Genomic DNA, 6,732 nt, shown 5'->3' with positions numbered 1-6,732 from the left:
ATGGCTTCCAGCTCCTCCTGTTTGCCGCCCATGCTGCGTGCATTGGTGTAGCTGCACTTCAATTGGGCTACCGATTTCACCCCCGGCATCGGCACGCCACCCCTAGGCTCATCTCTAGTGAGCCTGGTTTTATCCCCTTCCCCCTTTGAACCTAGTTTAAAGCCCTCTCAATGAGCCCTGCCAATTCATGAGCAATGATCCTTTTCCCCCAAGCTGCCACATACCGTTGGCCAGAGCAGATGTAGCCTGATGCCACAGTGATGGCCACACTCCCCTCTCCTCATCCCCATGCCAGGTGCCATTGTGTAGCCATGCCAGCTCCATGCTGGGGACGGCTACCTGGCGTGTCATGGGGAAGGGGCACATCTGGAGCGGGACAGGGTGAAGGGGGCTGGAGAGGCTCCCCCAGCTCTGCACGGTCCTGCTGGCTCCCTGCAGCAGGGCTGGAAGCCCTGCCGTGATACCAGCAGCACGCCCTGGAGGCTTCCCGCAGCCACCGGGACGTGCCGGAGATGGGCGGCGGTGTGATCTGCAGTTCACTGCCCAGCTGTGTCTGCTGCGGCATCCCAGCATCCCACAGCAGGGCGGCTGGGACCACGCGCCCCTGCCTTCCCGGTGACAGCCATGCCCTGTCCCCCACCATCGGGCATTTGCTGGCTCCCTGCCCCGGCAGCGCTGCTCTCTTAGTGGTCCTGAGCACAGACAGGAGCCAAAGTTGTTTATATTTGTTCAAATCACATTTAGCATCTATCAGGCTTAAAAATCCCATGACTACCCTCTTATACAATTTTGTTTGATAGGAAAATAATTAATTTTGCAATTAAGCTGTGCCCAGAACAAATGATGTAAGAGCACTCCGTATGGGTTAAATTAGTGCCTGCTGAGACACAGTGCCAGCGTCTGTCTGGTTTAGTGACACTTATTTTAAACAGCCAGAGGAGGGGATAGTGTACTCTCCTGTGATTTTAGTGATGGCTTTGTCTCAGCGGGAGACCTGGAGAGGACTTGGCAGTGTCAGCTGCAGCACACTCTGGTCGGTCAGCAGTGAAAAAGGAGCTTACTCTGATGCCTCTTCTCCGTTTTAGGGAGATTGTTTTAAATTTGAGCTTGCTGGCCAGGTGGGCGTTGCTTATGCCTCGAGGGGTGTGGGGAGCTCTGGAAAGCTGCTCCCAAGAGCGTGAGTGAGGCACTTCAGCCATTGAGACCAACATTTCAGTAGGTGGCCTCTTCCTCCTAACTTCTAGAGCAAGGCTTTCACCAGCACCATGAAGGGCCTTGGTGGCAGGGAAGGGTCCTGCCCTGTCCTTTCAGCGGTGTTACTACCCTAAGGGGTTTTAAGTTACTCCAGACAGAGGGGTCCACTTCTGGAGAAGGGTGATTTTTACAGTTAGCAAACACAGGTTGCCGTGGATTTCTGACCACTGTGATAGTTGCTTGGTTTTCTCTAAGGAGCCCGTAGCAGCCAGTGCAACATGGTGATACGTAGGAGAGGCTCTGTTTTCCCTCAGTGGGGAGCAGTCTATAGGTCTGGGCAGAAACCCCCCTGCTGATGGGAGGGGGATCCTTGCATGGGTTGAGGGGAGCACTGGGGGCACCCCACGTTCCCAGATACAGAGGGTGGTTCTGGCTTTGCCACCCATGCCCACAGGAAGGGTGTCAGCGTGGTGCTGGAGCAGGTTCACTTTGAGGGTGGACATTCTGGGGGGGGGAACTCCACAGAAGGAAGTGTGTTCAAGTCCGTGATGCTTATTCTTCCCTATGGGAAAAGAGATATTGTTTATTGTCTATTGTAGTCACTTGTTAACTATGTAATTAGTGGGTCTAGTTAATCTTGACTGTTTCATTTCCTTAGGGACCAGATGTCAAAGACAGCTTCATAAAAATTCGACAGCTTAAGTTTCCTTGAAACTTTGGTAAAATGCTGTCAGCAGGCCAGCAGGACCTTCCTTAAGCCTGTATCTGATCCATATAGCCTTGACTATTGCACTTAGCTTTATGGGAGAAATGAGCCTCGCCTGCTGTTCTTCTGACCTTTGCAGGGTGATGACTATTCAGAAAATGCTGTGTTTTCTCTGGGTCAGGTGAGAAGCCTCTTTGGCACGAGCTTGGGAGAGCTGATCTGGGTGGCAGAAGGTTTCCTAGTCCCTTGCCCAGCTTCCAGCTGTGGATGCCGTACACTTGTGAAGTGCAATTGCACCTTGAGCTGAGGTGAGTGTGCTTCATTTGCATCAAAGCTTATATTTTAAATAATTTCATTGGGTAGATTGTGCTCAAGTTCTACCTCCATAGCTTTAAACTGCTCCATCAGTGAAATGAAGTAGCTCTTCTTCCTACATGATGAATATGAAGATTTAATAAAGGAGATGGCTAAGAAAGTGGGAAGTAAGAAATAAGGTGATCAGGAATAGCCAAGGATTACTGAAAGTGTCCAAGACCCTTATGCAAACACCAGGGGAGAACCAGGAGGTCTAGGAAAAGACAGACTCATCACCTAGTCTTTCCCTTCCTGTTGCTCCCCAAGTTCCCATCTGAAGGGCAGCCAAATTGCCTTGATAAGAGAGAGAAATTTCTGTGTCAAGGACAAGGCATGGAAACTACTGCCAGGGTTTAATCTTAGAAACAAGCCCCCAGGTGGCTGTGTGGGAGACTCCTCCAGTGGGCGCAGAGCAAGCAGTGTCACAGAGCCACTCAACTTGGTGCCTGCATGTGAGGGTTCAGTGGGACAGCCAGGGGTTCCCTTGCAGCATGCATGCAGTGCCGGAGGAGAGCATCCCATGCTCCTCAGTGCCTTTGCAGGTGTCAGTGGGATGCCAGCAAAGCCTAGGTCCTGACATGGCTCTGGAGACCATCCTCGAGCTGCTGAGACAATGCTCCAGCCAGCAACCAAGCAGCTTTAGCCACCTGGAAACTTTAATCCTCACCTGTGAATCAATTTGTGTAAATTATCTGTTGACATGCTGACCTCCATATCCTCTCATACCTCAACTCTGTTGTGATGCCCTCAGCCGCCATCCTTCCCAGAATGAGGAGGAAAAATCTCTCTTTTGGAAAACAAAAAGAAAATATAATTTAAGTAATGCAGTCCAAAACAGAGCTATGTTTAAGTGCATATCTGAGTTTGTAGGACCAAGCTAACACTTTGGAGTTACAGGGCTAATAAGGAGAAAACGGTGCTGCCACTGTGGAGCCCATGGCTTTGCCTGGTTCTTGTCTGCTCCTTCGGCATCCTTGTGTCACTGACTGCGGTGCCTGGAAATGATCTTGTTTCTCCTCTCTCTTCCTCTTGTGGTTACTCACAGACTTTGCAGGAAAGCTGTAGACTGTGTGTACTAGAAGATCAGACTTCTCTCTCTCCCATAGGTGTGTTAGGAGCTTTGAGAAGAGGAGGTGTTAGCTTGCTTAGCAGTGAAGAGCTCCCTGAGAAGCAGAAATGGCTGCAGCAGCCACATGGCACCGGTTCATGGGGCTCAGGACCAAGAAAGCCATTGAGCGGATGGCTGGGGTCGGTCTAGGTCTTTCACCCTGCTTTATCACTGTCTCCTGTGTGGGGAAAACAGTAGGGAAAGCTCCCGAAGCGATCCAAGCTTAATAAGAGAGAAGCATAGCACATTAAAGCTACAGAAGGGTTTTCTTTTAAGCCTGCTTTGATTCTCATCAGCCACAAAAAGGCCAATGTGAAAGCACGGCTTCCGTAGCCCACTGGGGCGCCGCGAGTGTGCCAGCCCGAGGGAGTTGCCCCAGGCAGGTACGGGGGACAGCAGGGCTTCACAAGGCAGCACTGCAGCTGAGGTGGGGCACCTGAAAATGCGTCCCAAGGGAAGTTTGAAGCCTGGCCGCCTCTGGCTCAGTCCTGGACTATTGGCTAAGCTCTTGCGTGATCCACAATCAATCAGTGGAGTAATCCTAAATAAATATCTGGGTGTAAAGCACTACTTGGATATGGTCACCTGTTTGTTTACAGGGCAAGCTCTGTGAGTGCTCAGTGATGTGGTTATGCCACTGCTTTTTAGTTTGGATTTGGGGGGACTTTTGCTCTTTTTCCCCCCACTTATTTTGTTCCCTTTTTCTTCAGGTGACACCCCTTGTGATGGGACCCTGATTCAGACTGAAGAGGCAGGACATGCAGAGGTTATGGTGCTCGCTTGCAAGGGAAGAGAGCTGGACTTATTTCCTTGCTTACCCCTGCTGTAGGACACAGGCAAGCAAATTTCTGCCTCTCTTCCACCTCTGCAGGCAGGGATTGAAGGCACGTTTTGCTTCCTGGTGGCACAGTGAGGATAAAGACCCTGGAGGATGGGAGACGTGGTACTGGGCTCCACCGTGCCTTGATGCAACACTGGGAAGACTGGGAGCCTGGTGCAATGGGCTCTAGGTACGTCCTTTGGTCCAAGGGGGGCTCAGGGTCCCCAGCACCCTGGGAGCTGGTATGTGCCACCCTGCTAAAGTCCTGTTGCCTCCTGCCTGAACTGAGCCATTGGCCTTTCTGCATGGTGCAGATGGGCCACGAAAATTTCAAGAGGAGTGTTGAAAAACTTTTGCTTATTTGTGTCCTTCACCATCTGCCTTCACCTTTTGCAGCTCCTTAGGCCCATGTGGGTTGAGCTCTGCTTAGAGCAGCACCTCTGGGTGCTCAATCCTGGTCTGGGCGCCAAGTGTATTCGTTGTCATCCTGGATGTTTTGCCAAGATTCTGGACTGGTGGAAACCTCGTGGCTTTGAGTTCCACGGATGAATTAGGCACCATTGTCTTTTGGTTATTGGTGTTCCTGTGGTCAGCCCATGTGCTCGGGCTTGTCCAAGCACCCAGACAATGGTGAGCCAAACCCAGCAGTGCAATGCTTTTGTCTTGCTTTAATTAGAGTAGGACACAATTATTAGCAGCACGTTTTTATTTCCATTTGTTCATTCTGACAGCAACCAAAGGAAGCCATTATCTCTACAAGAGGATGTTTCAGCAAGTGTTATTGTAAATAAGGCTAACAGAATCAGTTCAAAAGAGAGTATCATCTTCTCTTACAGGCAGCAATCGATAAGCAGGCTGTTACAAGCCAGATCCTTTCAAGAGGCACGATAGTGAGTCCACGCTCAGATCAGCCTTTAATCTTGGAGGATCACTAAGCTCTTTACAGGCTGATACATTTGTCATAGTCGATCTGCCCCGTAACACAGGTATCCCTGTGAAGACATATGGCAGTCCTTTCAGCGCCTTCGGAGATGAAGAAAGTAAGTTGGACGGTCCCCACCTGCCACTTTTGGGCAATAAGTTTCTGTATGGATCAGGCTAAAGATGGAAGGTCAGATCTGGGTTTCACCTTGGATGATGTTTCCCAACCTTCCCTGCTCTGTGAACAGCAGCAACCCAGAGCATACAACATGCTCTTGGAAACTGCGTGCTCCTCTGGTCCCCTTAGGCTGGGACAGCAGCCTCAGTTTTAACTTTTCTGCAGCCCTTGGCTGCAAGCAACGTTGTTCTCGGAGGCAAAATGTCACTGAAGACCAGCTCTTCATGCTGGCAAATAAAGTACTTAAGCAATGTGATGTTTGTTAAAACAGCAAAATATCTTCTAAAAGTGTTTTTGCGCAACACTGGATAAAAATGGTAAGAGACGTATACTGCAGGGTGTTCATTCTTGAGATCGCCAGTATTTCCTATTCTCCTCATTTTAGCATAAGTCTTTTGATCTTTGCTGTTTGCCCCAAAGCTGTGGGCATTAGGTGAGCTTCTCAACTTTATTTTATAATAAAAATGTAGAAGTTTGTAGCCCTCGGGGATTTGGAGAAAAGTTTGAAAATGCAATCATAAAGTTCAAGAAACCAGAGTGCAATTAGGAAAAGCTCAAATATTTATAATTTTCTTTAAAAAACAGAACAAAAACCCTTGTGATTTTTAAGCTGTGATTCTCTGGAGCCTGATGCATAATTTTTGACTATGTGGGGTTGGCAGTGCTGGAAAGGATGCTTTTCTCTGCCCAGACCACGTTTTTCTACTGGGAATTTTATTTACCAGCTACTTTAACTGTTTCTGCCCCTCTTTCTTGGCTGGCCTCTCCTGCAGCCGGCAGCGGCTGAGGAGCCCTCTCCATCTCTGGGATGCTTTTCTCACCACGTACCACGTTTTTCTACTGGGAATTTTATTTACCAGCTACTTTTCTGCCCCTCTTTCTTGGCTGGCCTCTCCTGCAGCTGGCAGCGGCTGCGGAGCCCTCTCTCTCTGAGGGGGCGGTGGCGGCTGGGATCGCCCCAGTGGCAGATGCTGGGCTGCCCTGCGTGGGTGCATCTTGCCACGTGCTTCAGACCTGCCAGGCAGCAAAACCTCCCCGAGGCCTTGAAGCCTCCTGTCCTGGTGGGGAAGGACCCGGGGAGCTCACCAGGGGCAGCAGCACCCCTTGTCCCCAGCTCGGTCGCAGCCAGGGTGCGCAGCTCCTCCTCCGCAAACAGACAGCTTTGCTTGGAGGATTATCTCCAGCCTGCAAAACTTGCTGGAAGGATGTGATCTCCCCCGAGGGCTCATAAAGGAAAGGAGCTCTTTCTCTGGGGGGCTTGTTTGCATGGCATGGTGGCTCCTGCAAGTGGGGCCGCCAGCGTGACCCTGCTCTCAGCAGGGCACAGAAAGGCCCAGTGCCTTCCTGAAAATCCCGCAGGGATGCGGTGACAACGCCGGTCTCTTCCCTCTACTTCTCCCGCCTTGAGCCGCCCTCCCTCAGGCACTGCTCTTTTATATTTTTAGAAAGCA

This window comes from Aptenodytes forsteri, unplaced genomic scaffold (genome assembly GCF_000699145.1).
Source record: "Aptenodytes forsteri isolate BGI_AS27 unplaced genomic scaffold, ASM69914v1 Scaffold3, whole genome shotgun sequence".
NCBI lineage: Eukaryota > Metazoa > Chordata > Aves > Sphenisciformes > Spheniscidae > Aptenodytes > Aptenodytes forsteri.
This window is presented reverse-complemented; position numbering follows the sequence as displayed.